The 15308-nt window shown below is 42.9% G+C and overlaps 1 protein-coding gene across 4 annotated transcripts in view; it reads left to right on the forward strand.

The window, feature by feature from the left end:
• Positions 1-15308, forward strand: part of LOC110521552 (formin-binding protein 1-like) — a 73414-nt gene that overhangs the window by 42908 nt on the left and 15198 nt on the right. The window lies entirely within an intron of this gene.

Genomic DNA, 15308 nt, shown 5'->3' on the forward strand with positions numbered 1-15308 from the left:
CTGGCTGGGCCACTCAAGGACATTCAGAGACTTGTCCCGAAGCCACTCCTGTGTTGTCTTGGCTGTGTGCTTAGGGTCGTTGTCCTGTTGGAAGGTGAACCTTCGCCACAGTCTGAGGTCCTGAGCGCTCTGGAGCAGGTTTTCATCATGGGTCTTTTTGTACTTTACTCCATTCATCTTTGCCCCGATCCTGACTAGTCTCCCAGTCCCTGCTGCTGAAAAACATCTGCACTGCATGATGTAGACACCACGATGCTTCATCGTAGGGATGGTGCCAGGTTTCTTCCAGACGTGACGCTTGGCATTCAGTCAGTTCAACAAGTTCAATCTTGGTTTCATCAGATCAGATTCTTGTTTCTCATGGTCTGAAAGTCTTTAGGTTCCTTTTGGCGAAATCCAAGCGGGCTGTCATGTCTTTTACTGAGGAGTTGCTTCCGTCTGGCCACTCTACCATAAAGGCCAGATTGGTGGAGTGCTGCAGAGATGGTTGTCCTTCTGGAAGGTTCTCCCATTTCCACAGAGGAACTCTAGAGCTCTGTCAGTGAGACCATTGAGTTCTTGGTCACATCCCTGACCAAGGCCTGTCTCCCCTGATTGCTCAGTTTGGGTGTGCCGCCAGCTCTAAGGAGGGTTTTGGTGGTTCCAAACTTCTTCCATTTAAGAATGATGGAGGCCACTGTATTCTTGGACTTTCAATGCTGCAACATTTTGTTGGTACCCTTTCCCAGATCTGTTCCTCGACACAATCCTGACTTGGATCTCTACGGACAATTCCTTCATCCTCCTTTGTTTTTGCTCTGGCATGCACTGTCAACTCTGGGACGTTTTATAGAGACAGGCGTGTGTGCCTTTCCAAATCATGTCCAATCAATTGCATTTACAACCGGTAGACTCAACTTTAAAAAAATATCTTAAGGATGATCAACGGAAACAGGATGTACCTGAGCTCAATTTCTAGTCTCGTATCAAAGGGTTTGAATACTTAGGTGAATAAGGTATTATTAATTTTTTTTTATACATTTGCAAGAAATGTTAAACTGTTTTTGCTTTGTCATTATGGGGTATTGTGTGTAGATTGAGGGAATTGGTTTTATTTCATCCATTTTTAGAATACGGCTGTAATCTAACAATGATGAAAAAGGAACGTGGTCTGAATTTCCGAAGGCACTGTATATATGTGAATGGTGAGTATGGACAGTATGTGAATAGAAATGTGTGTACAACTGTAGTTATATAGGGTGAGCCATGACTAGAATACTCTATATACGGATAAAGTGGGTAAAAAGTTTGCAAACATTACTGAAGTGACCTGTGTTCAATGACTATGTTGGGAAGCAGTCTCTAAATTGCAGGGTTGGGTAACGGGTGGTAGCCGTTTAGTAATGGTGACTAAAGTTCAGGACCGTGTACTGGGCGGAGGCCAGCTAGTGGTGACTGTTTAACAGTCTGATTGCCAGGAGATAAGTGTTTCTCAGTCTCTCGGTCCAAGCTTTGATGCACCTGTAATGTCTGTGCGCACACATTCACACTCTCAAACTCACTACAGGCAGGGCTTGATGCCAGTGTTTTAGACAGGGTGACATTTTCCACCCTACTTTTGACACTGCCCCAGAACACCAGAGCATAATGAGGGTATTGTCCCTGCGGCTACAGTGCATTCAAAAAGTATTCAAACCCTTTGAAATTTTCCTCATTTTATTACGTTACAGCCTCATTCTAAAATTAATTTAAAAATCCTTATCAATCTACACAGAATTCCCCATAATGACAAAGCAAAAACCTGTTTTTTTTAGATTTTTTTGCAAATTAAAACAAATACCTTATTTCCATGAGTATTCGGTCCCTTTGCTATTAGGCTTGATGTTGAGCTCCGGTGCATCCTGTTTCCATTGATCATCCTACAACTTGATTGGAGTCTACCTGTGGCAAATTCAATTGATTGGACATGATTTGGAAAGGCACACCTGTCTATATAAGGTCCCACTGTTGAGTGTGTCAGAGCAAAAACCAAGCCATTCGGTCGAAGGAATTGTCAGTAGAGCTCCGAGACAGGATTTTCTCGAGGCAAAGATCTGTGGACGAGTACCAGATTTTTTTTTTGCAGCAGCATTGAAGATCACCAAGAACACAGTGGCCTCCATCATTCTTAAATGGAAGAAGTTTGGAACCATAAAGACTCCTAGAGCTAGCCGCCCGGCCAAAGTGAGCAATCGGTGGGAAAGGGCCTTGGTCAGGGATGTTACAAATAACCTGATGGTCACTCTGACAGAGCTCCAGAGTTCCTATGTTTACATGGGACAACCATCTCTGCAGCACTCCACCAACCAGGCCTTTATGGTAGAGTGGCCAAACGGAAACCACTCCTCAGTAAAAGGCACATGACAGCCCACTTGGAGTTTGCCATAAGGCACCTAAAGGACTCTCGAACCATGAGAAACCAGATTCTCTGGTCTGATGAAACCCAAATTGAACGATTTGACCTGAATGCCAAGTGTCACGTCTTGAGGAAACCTGGCACCATCCCTACGGTGAGCCATGGTGACACCATTTGTGCTACTGGGATGTTTTTCAGCAGCGGAGACTAGACAGGATCGAGGGAAAGATGAACGGAGCAAAGTACAGAGTTCCTTGATGAAAACCTGCTCCACAGCACTCAGGACCTCAGACCAAGGCGAAGGTTCAGCTTCCAACAGGACAACAAACCTAAGCACACAAGCCAAGTTAATTTTTTTTATTTTACCTTTTATTTAACTAGGCAAGTTAGTTAAGAACAATTTCTTATTTTCAATAACGGCCTAGGAACAGTGGGTTAACTGCCCTGTTCAGGGGCAGAATGACAGATTTGTACCTTGTCAGCTCGGGGATTTGAACTTGCAACCTTTCGGTTATTAGTCCAACACTAACCACTAGGCTACCCTGCCGCAGTGGCTCAGGCAGAGCCTGGACTTTAACCCAATCGAACATCTATGAAGAGAATTGAAAATAGCTGTGCAGCATTCTTCTGCAGAGAAGAATAGGAGAAACTCCCCAAAAACATCTGTGCCACGCTTGTAGCGTCATACCCTAGAAGATTCAAGGCTGTAATCGCTGCCAAAGGTTCTTCAACAATACTCAGTAAAGGGTCTGAATAGTTATGTAAATTTGATGTCAGTTAAAAAAAACTAAAATAATTGCTGCCAAAAAAAACAGTTTTTGCTATGTCATTTTGTGGTATTTTGTGTAGATCGATGAAGGGGGGAAAACTATTGAATCTATTTTAGAATAAGGCTGTAACGTAACAAAATGTGGAAATACTTTATGAAGGCACTGTGCGTGTATGCAAATCGAACCCCTTTATTATCTACATGGAGCAGAGCATTTCTAGTAGAGAGAGACCTTGGTAGTCCTGAGATTGTTCCAGTGATGACATCACTTCCTGACATTCTTAATTGGGCTGTTTTCCTCTGGCCTAGGGAGATTTCTTTCCAGATATGCTTGTGTTCTTCTGGGGTCGTGGCTAGTTGCTGCTAGTCTGACGTTTTGGGTGGCTGCCTTACATGATCCCTTTGTTTTTATTCAGTGAAAGTTATTGCGTGGTCAGTAATGTGGTCTTATGGTCAGTAAAGTCTTTACTGAAATGTTAGCGGTATGGGTACTGAATTTCATCAAATCATTATGTTTGCTCTGTATCTTTCATCATGAGAGGAAATATAAGACGGTCATCTGTTTAATTTCTCCTGTGCACTGCCATTGTGCTAACTGGGCTCCCACTCTTGGAAGGGGGTTAACTTTACAAGACAGAGAAATTATATTGAAACCCAACCATCGGACCTCTGCTAAAACTGACTCTGGTTGAGATAGAAAGTGAGTGAAAGGGAAAACCGGGCTGGCTAAATGGAATAGTAGTGATGTTGGCACTGCCCTGTGTGTCTCAACACATCATCCCCAGACATTGCAAAGAGAAACATTGGAGAATGAAACCTGAACACTCAAAAGAGAAATCCGATCTGCTGAACTGGCATTTTGGGAATCTCCAAACAAATTCCTGGGAATCCAGGAATCCAAGGACGTTTCTCCCCTCTTCACACCAAAAAATACATTCCTTTCAGTCAGTCCAGCCCCTGAGAGTGAGAAACTTGGCTTGAAGTCTCTCTCCCAGACAGATCCAACGGTCTGTTGGCTTGTGCTCTGTCCTCCATACTGCTGTTCCCCCTCAGGCTTATCCATAGCGAGATCCTAGTGGTGACAGGCTTCTGTGTGGAGGTCAAGTTACTGAAAGGTGAGCTCTGGGCCCGGATCACTGGCCAGTCCATTCTGCGCTGCGCTATATTGTGCTGCATTGCACTGTGAAGCTTTGTTCTGTATGTTGTTACTGTATGGTGCGTCATAGTACAGACGTGGATGTGGTGAGCCAGAGAGGAGCAGGCAGTCAGACGATGGGATGATGAGCTCAGGGAGTTACTTATTCATGAGTATTGAGCGATGGAGGAAAGCTGACGTGGGACAGACGCTCTCGGGAACATGAACATTTTCTCCTGCTCTGTCAGCTATGGCTGGTAGTTGTGTTAATTAGTAATAGTATTCTGCACTTTGATGGCACCAGTAACCTATATCATCACAACACTCAAAAGCGAGGAGCAAAGATTAAAAGAAGTTCATGAGTCAACAGTAGCCTTTGGAGTAATGGTCAAAGCTGTGTTTCTGCTATAAGACGGGAGCCAGTCTGTCCTGGGCTTAGCCATAAGTCCTCAGTTGTCTCCTCTCTTCATGAAGTCAACACAGCGGCTTATAGGAGACTGAGGTCTATTTATTTTAATGCTCAGATTATTCTGATGAATTCTACTTGTTTCTTAATGCAGCTCATAGCCTGTAGGTTGTTTCATAGAAAGTTACTTTCCACACAGCATTTTGCCTTGATGTTGTCATTGGTCGATTGAAACCTCTTTTTCTCCGACTGAAGAGGCTGTGTTCTGTGTTGTAAGGATTGGCTGTATTGCACGCGCAAGCTGTTTCCCAACCGACGCATTGCTGGCGCTAAACACCACTATATATTGGGCCAGAATCAAGCTCTTATTTGGCTCTGGAACACATTCAGCATATTGTGATATCTCTGCCGCAGAGAGAGAATACTATCACTTTGAGATTAAGCAGTGAGCGGAGAATGAAAACACAAGCTGTCCTCGTAGTACACAGGCTGTCCTGGGAGGAGAGGAGGCTTTGCTCCCAGGCCCACTATGTTGAGTTCAAACTGCCTTGAGTTATATAAAACTTCCGTTAGGCCCAGTGGTGCAGCTATGCCAGGGGACCCATATGGGAATGGGCTAGTGTCAGTAAACAGGCTTGTCTCGGAGGGGAAATGGCACAGCACCAACAACTGAAGTTACATTCACAGGGTGTCTTAGTTCAATCAATCTGTGAAACAGACCTTGCTGCTATAACACATAATTTATATTTTTTGGGACCTGCGTATTCTTTTTTTCATCAAGGCCCCCCCCCCCCCCCCCCCCCCCCCCCCGGCTTTATGGCTTTATTGCAAGGTTGTTACCCGGCGTCGTCATAGTAGTCACTGTGGGTTGCTGAGCTCAGTCCATTTGAAATATTATTTTGGGGACTTGAGGTTCTTGTGGTTTTCTTCCTATCCCCTTATTTTGCCTCTTCACACTGTAAATACCTTACCACCTCATGTTGCTGTCATGGCACATGTGATCGTGGTCTGTCCGATTCTTTGCGTGCGTATGCTGCCCTGATTTTCCTTTTAGCATTGTTTTGTATGCAAGCTGCTGCTGTCGGTATGAATTCAGGTAGACCACACCTGTACCAGGGACTGAGTTGAACTTGCTTCGTTGAGGAAGTGTGGCTGCTATATACTGTAGCCTACATGCAGACATGCCGTCACCTGCTGGATGAGTCGGGTGCTTTACAACCATTTCACTCATAATGTCATAACTCTGAACAGGCCATCCCTGGAGGTTAGAGTGTCGAGCGGTGTTGTTGAGGGACAAAACACAGGCTTAGCGCTGTGCACAGCATACCCAATGTGATGGTTGATAGGGTCCTCATCTGAACTTGCTATGCAATCAGGAGGAGAGAAGCTATCATATAAATATTATGACTTTATTAATGTAATTCTTTATGGTTATGATACTTATCACCGTCATGCTCTAACAGTACCGTGGGCCTGTAAGAGTTGGTGGCTGGCAGACAGTCGCGTGGAGTCCTATTGTTTTTCCACTTGAGCAGAGCACCAGTCTCCTGGTAAAGTAATTTCCTTGGGAGGCATGCTGCAGGGGCTTGGGATTGTGCTCACTGTACCCTGAGTAATCCCTAGCTGTGTCCATTACGCGCGCACACACATTGACAGAATATGACGTACATCAACTAACTCCGTCTCGTGTAGTTTGTCATGAACTATTTATTTGCATATGTAGAGGAATGGGATCATAATCAAAAAACAAAATCTAAACTATCTGTTTGGGTTTGGATGAAATCAGAACATGGAGGGTAAGGAGGAGCTGGTTTACCTGCTGACGTTAATGGAAGGTAGGACACCCCGTCTGACCCGATCTTTATTTGTGGTCAATTCCGTTTCCGTGTCAATATCGGGACGATATTGGCCTTTCTTAGTCTATGGACTATCAATAATCAGTAGCAGCAGCAAGCTAGCTCATTCTCCAACAGAAGGGTGCAGTATTGAGAAACGGATTAATTGACAGTGGCCAAAAATGTAACTCCTGTTGCAAATATTTGTTCAGTTTAATTTACTAATAACAAGGCTTGTGTCGACGTGCCCGGCCATGCATGCAATAAACAAGCTAGCTAGCTAAGCAGATAGTGTAATCTTTGCAGGTCACATAGCTAACTAACCTTTTCATCTGTGGTGTTGGCTAGATAAACACAATGCTAAGATATCAGATGGGAGCTAATAGCCAACGCTATAATTTTGAACATGCACCATTTCCGGCAACAAGCCATCTGACTTGCGGTGTAACCAGAGTTTCTAAACCTCTTTTGGTGTAACGTTAGCTATTTACTGGTGTAATGATCTGACCATCCGCAATCGTGTCCGTAAATTGACACTTGATAGTCAGATTAGATGATATGTCGTAATAGGGAAAGAAGGACGTTGGCAGTAGGTTTAGCTACCTAAGGATCTTCCTGCATGTTTATGGACAAAGAAACCGGTAGATCAGCGTGCACGTTCTCACTTCTCAAACTATGGACAGAACGTGCATTGACGTTAAATCGTTTTCCTACCCTCACTCTCCTTGTGAGATGTGCACATTTTAGGCTTGGTAGCAGAAGACCTCGCCATTGAGCTAGTTAACAAAGTAGCAATAAACAGCAGCCAGCAAGTGATATGAGCGATGGAGAGAGATGTGAAAGGGAATGGAGTTACAGCCTCGCTCGATCCTATCGTAGCAGTAGGATAATTTCTTGACACATTGCTGAACTAGCCAATGGAGTGGTTTTCATTTGTTTTTGTCCTGGCAGCTGAGTAAAAAAAAAAGTGATACATTTTCAAATATATAATGATATTGAATATTGGTCTAAAATATCAGCCTCCTTGACCCTCAAATCGGTATTGGCATCCGCCCAAAAATGTGATATTTCTCTAATGTCAACAATCATTAACTCAACCAAAGGAGTTTCTCTGTTGGTTTACTGTGTGAAAAGACAGAGGACAATTAAGCAGAAGTGAGAATAATTGGTTCTTGTTGTTATTGGAGGCACAAGGCCTCCTTCTCTGTTCTCCATTCCCCCCCTAGGTTGTCATGAGTACAGGACCCTGACATGTGCTCAGCTTTTAAGCTCTGAAGCTCTGGAGAGCCTGAAATTGTAAAATAAGCCATTTTATTGGAGGAGAAATGATTTCCATCCAGGCAGCTGAGTGAGCTGTGTGCATGAGAATGTAGCAGCAGCAGGGGCCTGGCCGCTCAGGCAGACCTGGTCACAGTCAATGCTCCAGAAAATACTTTTTAGCCCCTTGTTTTTTCTTCTCTCTCTGTCCTCTTTCGCTCTTTCTCTGTGTCTGTGTGTTGGTGTGAAACGGTTGCAAACATCTCATTTGGCATGCTTTGCCTCGTCACAGGATGTACTTCTGGAATGGTTGTCAATTCCGTATCTGTTGTTGATTTTATAGATCCAACAGGGTACGGATACTTACATATGTTCATGATTATTTTTAAATGAACAACACATCTTTGTCCCTGAGCCAGAGGAAGGTAAAGTTATGGTATTAGTCATAGTATTAGACCATGATCTGTGCTCACATTTTCTGAAAATGGGTTTCATGTATGGTTTAACAGGCCCATGGAATTGACTGTAGCTTGCACATTCTTTATCTCCTCCCTCCCTGTGTGCATATGGACTGAGTCTGTGAAGCGTCAGTGAGGAGGGATCCATTGGGACGGCCTGCTTATTGTTCTCTCACAGGGGAAGTGTGTTGGCTGGAGTCCACCAGTCAGTCTCTGTGGGTCTGTCTAGGTCCTAAGCCAATCCTGAACACAGCCTCGCTCCCAGGCAGGGAACAAGCCATGGGAGAGATTGAGACACCCCTTCCCCTCTCTCTCTACTTTTCTTCTTCTCTCCCTTTCTCCCCCTCTCCTCCAGCACAGCTCAGACATGCGGAGAGGAGACGACACCAGAGCTCTCTTCAGACAGTCCACTTCAGGGTGAAACTGGAATCCATCCCTCTTTCTCTTTTCCTCTATTATCCCCCTCTCTTTTCCTCTATTATCCCCCTCTCTTTTCCTCTATTATCCCCCTCTCTTTTCCTCTATTATCCCCCTCTCTTTTCCTCTATTATCCCCCTCTCTTTCCCTCTATTATCCCCCTCTCTTTCCCTCTATTATCCCCCTCTCTTTTCCTCTATTATCCCCCTCTCTTTCCCTCTATTATCCCCCTCTCTTTCCCTCTATATTATCCCCCTCTCTTTCCCTCTATATTATCCCCTCTCTTTCCCGCTATATTATCCCCCTCTCTTTCCCTCTATATTATCCCCCTCTCTTTCCCTCTATATTATCCCCCTCTCTTTCCCTCTATATTATCCCCCTCTCTTTCCCTCTATATTATCCCCCTCTCTTTTCCTCTATATTATCCCCCTCTCTTTCCCTCTATATTATCCCCCTCTCTTTCCCTCTATATTATCCCCCTCTCTTTCCCTCTATATTATCCCCCTCTCTTTCCCTCTATATTATCCCCCTCTCTTTCCCTCTATATTATCCCCCTCTCTTTCCCTCTATATTATCCCCCTCTCTTTTCCTCTATATTATCCCCCTCTCTTTTCCTCTATATTATCCCCCTCTATTTTCCTCTATTATCCCCCTATTTTCCTCTATTATTCCCCTCTTTTCCTCTATCCCCCTCTATTTTCCTCCATTATCCCCCTCTCTTTTCCTCCATTATCCCCCTCTCTTTCCCTCTCTATTATCCCCCTCTTTTCCTCTATCCCCTCTCGTTTCCTCTATTATCCCCTCTCTTTTCCTCTATTATCCCCCTCTCTTTCCCTCTATTATCCCCCTCTCTTTCCCTCTATTATCCCCCTCTCTTTCCCTCTATATTATCCCCCTCTCTTTCCATCTAATATCCCTCTCTTTCCCTCTCTATTATCCCCCTCTTTTCCTCTATTATCCCCCTCTTTTCCTCTATCTCCCCCTCTTTTCCTCTATTATCCCCCTCTCTTTTCCTCTATTATCCCCCTCTCTTTTCCTCTATTATCCCCCTCTCTTTTCCTCTATTATCCCCCTCTCTTTTCCTCTATTATCCCCCTCTCTTTCCCTCTATTATCCCCCTCTTTCCCTCTATATATTATCTCCCTCTATATTATTCCCTCTATCTCCCTCTATATTATTCCCTTCTCTTTTCCTCTATTATCCCCCTCTCTTTTCCTCTATTATCCCCCTCTCTTTTCCTCTATTATCCCCCTCTCTTTTCCTCTATTATCCCCCTCTCTTTCCCTTGGTATCCCAGAACACAGCATGGGAGTTACTCACCTCACCTGACTCAGGTCTGGGCTGTGTATATATCTTTGGTGGGGATGATACTGACAGTTTTTCACCACCTATTCTCAGCCTCCAAACAAGCTCTGAAGTAGGAAGGTTAGCCCTCAGGTGAAATCAAAGGCTATCAGTATGCGGAGTCTGACTGACTTTGGTATGGCTCCACTGTTCCCTCCTAGACCTACCTAGCTGTACTGTACAGTATCCAGATGTTCTTACCGTCCTTAAGGGGGTGCCTAAAAACCGTGCATAAAAGCCCATTGGTTGTCTATTACCAGAATGCAAAGAAAATTAGCACAAGTATGAATGAATTTCCATGGAGTTATAGATATATAGGTAGGGGGAACCAAATGTCATTTTTGGTGAGTTGGACATTGTACAAGCGAATGTGAACGAGAGATATTGTGCAAATGAACAAGGTTTTGACACATGCTTGTGTAACGGATGTGAAACGGCTAGCTTAGTTAGCGTGGGCGCTAAATAGCGTTTCAATCAGTGACGTCACTTGCTCTGAGACCTTGAAGTAGTAGTTCCCCTTGCTCTGCAAGGGCCGCGGCTTTCGTGGAGCGATGGGTAACGATGCTTCGAGGGTGACTGTTGATGTGTGCAGAAGGTCCCTAGTTCGCGCCCGGGTATGGGCGAGGGGACGGTTTAAATTTGTACTGTTACATTGATGCTGTTGACCCGGATTACTGGTTGCTGCAAAAAAAAAGGAGGAAGGTCAAAAGGGGGGTGAGTGTAACGGATGTGAAACGGCTAGCTTAGTTAGCGTGGGCGCTAAATAGCGTTTCAATCAGTGACGTCACTTGCTCTGAGACCTTGAAGTAGTAGTTCCCCTTGCTCTGCAAGGGCCGCGGCTTTTGTGGCGCGATGGGTAACGATGCTTCGAGGGTGACTGTTGATGTGTGCAGAAGGTCCCTAGTTCGCGCCCGGGTATGGGCGAGGGGACGGTCTAAATTTGTACTGTTACACTTGGCTGAAGGAAAAACTCTTCTGTTAGCTTCATTGTCATCAGATAACATTTTCTGCCTAAATGTGTTGCACTGATGTATTTTCTGTGAAGGAAAACTATAGTCGCATGTCCCTGATCACGCTAATGAAGCAAAAAAACACGACCCCTGTCAATACACAGCTGAACTAACCTGCTCCTGCTTTCTCCCGTTCTGCTATTTACAAACAAACACATGACTGGCGCAACTGTTCTGGGGTACTATGGTAACCTTCATAATGTAAAATAAAAATGTGACGTGTAGGGCTGACCCCATTTAGTCAACTGGTCGATTGTTTGGTCGATTGTTTGTTAGTCGACCGAGATTTCATTAGTCGGGCAGTAGCTAAACATTTAAATATAAAATCATGGTGTACAAGACACCCGTCTGAGTGGACTGATTCATTGTGGAAGACGTGGGGATGGCACAGTCCATCACTCTAAGACGTGATATTGAAAATGTATATGGTTGTATTACGTAAGAACAATTGTTATTATTTATATAACAAATGTGCTTTCTCCTGCGTTGGATAGTGAACGCTCTTCGCAGTTCTGAAACACATCAGTGCGCAGTTGAATTGGTGCCTTTTCATTAGAGGTCGACCGATTTAATCGGAATGGCCGATTTTAATTAGGGCTGATTTCAAGTTTTCATAACAATCTGTGATTTTGGACACCGATTTTGCTGATTTAAAAAAATATATTTTTTTTTGTATTTTTTAACACCTTTTATTTAATATTTATTTAACTAGGCAAGTCAGTTAAGAACACATTCTTATTTTCAATGCCGGCCTAGGAACGGTGGGTTAACTGCCTCGTTCAGGGGCAGAATGACAGATTTTCATTTGTCAGCTCGGGGGATCCAATCTTGCAACCTTACAGTTAACTAACTAGTCCAACGCAATAACGACCTGCCTCTCTCTCATTGCACTCCATAAGGAGTCTGCCTGTTACGCGAATGCAGTATGCCAAGCAAAGTTGCTAGCTAGCATTAAACTTATCTTATAAAAATCAATTATAATCACTAGTTAACTACACGTGGTTGATATTACTAGATATTATCTAGCGTGTCCTGAGTTGCATATAATCTGAATGAGTGGTGGTAGGCAGAAGCAGGCGCGTAAACATTCATTCAAACAGCACTTTAGTGCGTTTTGCCAGCAGCTCTTCGTTGTGCGTCAAGCATTGCGCTGTTTATCACTTCAAGCCTATCAACTCCCGAGATGAGGCTGGTGTAACCAATGTGAAATGGCTGGCTAGTTAGCGTGCGCTAATAGCGTTTCAAACATCACTCGCTCTGAGCCTTGGAGTGTTTTTTTATTTATATATATAAATAAGTGGTTTTCCTTGCTCTGCATGGGTAACGCTGCTGCTTCGAGGGTGGCTGTTGTAGTTGTGTTCCTGGTTCGAGCCCAGGGAGGAGCGAGGAGAGGGACGGAATACTGTTACACTGGCAATACCAAAGTGCCTATAAGAGTGCCTATAAGAACATCCAATAGTCAAAGGTTAATGAAATACAAATGGTATAGAGGGAAATAGTCTTATAATTCCTATAATAACTACAACCTAAAACTTCTTACCTGGGAATATTGAAGACTCATGTTAAAAGGAACCACCAGCTTTCACATGTTTCCCTGTTCTGAGCAAGGAACTGAAACGTTAGCTTTCTTACATAGCACATATTGCACTTTTACTTTCTTCTCCAACACTTTTGTTTTTGCAAAAAACAAAAATAAGTTAAAATAAGTGTTCATTCAGTATTTTTGTAATTGACATTATTACAAAAAAAATAAAAAATCTGCCGATTTTATTCGGTATCGGGTTTTTTGGTCGTCCAATAATCGGTATCGGCGTGGAAAAATCATAATCGGTCGACCTCTACTTTTCATAGACCATGTTGCTATGTGAATAATAACAAAGTTAACCACCATATTGGTGTGGCGGCAGCAGCGGTGTTAGGAGACGAGAAACAGGCCTTGTCTTAATTGTAAAGAAAAATAAAGTGAGGAGGAAACCCTAACTGTTAAATGTGCCTGGCTTTATAAATCATCCATATTTACCTACAGAAATAAGACAGATCCAGCTTCTGTTGCCTGTTTTGAGTATTTGTTTAATACCCTACAGGATTCCTTGAGCACTAAGCCTCACAAAACCACAATATCGGTTAAACAATTTCACAAATTTGGCTGTTTTTAATCTTTGCCATTCTGTAATGAAGGCTTTACAGTCTCTGGTATTATTTATAATTGATTTAGTGTTTACACTGTTCCAAATTGTCAAATTATATTTATAATAATAATAACCCTCCCTTTTCTCATTATTATTATTATTATTATTATTGTTATTATTATTATTATTATTATTATCATTATAATAATAAGTATAACCACCATTGCGCTGTAGGCGTAAGAGCGTGTCCTGTTTAGTTTTACTGCCTATATTTCAATATTTATAGAGGCTACTGTATCAATCATTCATTCATTTGACATCACGCAGCATACGAGTCATTCATGATTTGAAATGCAATCAAGCATTTTAGTTTTAAAATACAATAAAGCGACCCTTGAATAATGTGTAAATAATAAATCATTCCGTTCCAGAAATTGCATTCACGAATGTATGCGACTGTTTTTAGTCTTTGCTGTAATAAAGGCTTTAGCGTTTTTATTTTTTACAACTCTCTTGTACGCTTAATTTATTTATTGTTGTTTACGTACCAATCGTTCAGGAAAATTATATTGTAATCCAACAGCACCAGTTTGGTACACATAATATGCACGCAGCACTTGCTCCTTGCCTTTTCTTGATCTTCCAGTGTTTTCCACAACTAGTCAAATATATTCCACACATCTGACTTCCCCTTTACCTCCTGAGCAACCAGTAAACATTCCCCCGTTTTTTTGTCATGTTCTCTGCATCCATTTTGCTGTCACGTGGTACGGCATTGAGTTTGTTATAACCCATTTATTGATGTGATCATGCTAAAGGTCAGCATGTGATGCATACATGTGTCACGTAAAGAGAGCAAGGGTTGAGGGAATAGGGATTTTTTTCCTAAACAAATGAATGATTTTGGTAGCAGAAATGTTCAGTCAGTAATGGCTATAATTATGTTGCAGCTTCAACAACGCGATAAACACTTGATGTTCTGTGGTGGTCACTGCAGCAGGAAGGAGAGACAATGGGGGCGAGTCACAGTCAGTGGCTGTCCTTTTTTAGTGCAGCGAGTCTGAGCCCAGCCCTGCACAGTGAAATCAATTGCGGTCGTACTCCCTCTAGTTATTTGTCTTAATGGATTTCATAAAACAGTGTGCTTAAAGCATCAGATAAGCTTAGTGCATATAGTTGATTTGACTTAAAACACACAATGTGTCTATATATGGAAAAATACACTTTTAAAATTTTCAGCCAAGAGGGTCACATGAGGAGAGGTTGTCAGCTGTGTTGACTGTGGTGTGGTTTCAACATTTTCCTCTCAGCCCAGCACTGTTATAAGGCATCTCTCGAAACGATACAACGTTGACCTTGTATGGATATTCATCTCAGGCTGCTTAAACCATCTAAAATATACTGTAAAGCCTGTTCTGCCTTAACGGTACATAAAAAAAAAATATATATATAATAAAAAATCCACTTCATATTCATAATCTCCAGCAGCACCCCAAAATCAACATATGTGAGAATGGCGCAGTTCTATGTTTTGTAGTCAAAAATATAGAGAAAGATGACTTTCCAATGACAACATATTTGTAGGCAATTCATATGCAATGCGTACTACACAATTGGTCAAAATCACACGATGCGCACTGATGTCATTGGAAACACTTATCTACCTATATATTTTTTTACTACAAAACATAGAAACGCACCAGGTTCATATATGTTGATGTTGGGGTGCTGCTGGAGATGATGAATATGAAGTTGAAAAGTTGTAAAGTTTCCGTTTAACTCTGGAAACGATAGGTTACCGGTTCTTCTCTTAGACACCTTGGAATTCTCATCTGTAGAAGTATGGAGTGTCTATTCTGTATGCCTGTGCTGTGTGTCTGTATGCCTGTGCTGTGTGTCTGTATGCCTGTGCTGTGTGTCTGTATGCCTGTGCCGTGTGTCTGTATGCCTGTGCCGTGTGTCTGTATGCCTGTGCCGTGTGTCTGTATGCCTGTGCTGTGTGTCTGTATGCCTGTGCTGTGTGTGTCCGTATGCCTGTGCTGTGTGTGTCTGTATGCCTGTGCTGTGTGTGTCTGTATGCCTGTGCTGTGTGTCTCTAGCTTTCCTATCATTTGACATACTCTTGATAGTACCCAGTGTGATCATTGAGGAAGTACAGCCTTGCACAGGAATAA

The sequence above is a fragment of the Oncorhynchus mykiss genome, chromosome 30 (assembly GCF_013265735.2).
Source record: "Oncorhynchus mykiss isolate Arlee chromosome 30, USDA_OmykA_1.1, whole genome shotgun sequence".
Classification (NCBI taxonomy): Eukaryota; Metazoa; Chordata; class Actinopteri; order Salmoniformes; family Salmonidae; genus Oncorhynchus; species Oncorhynchus mykiss.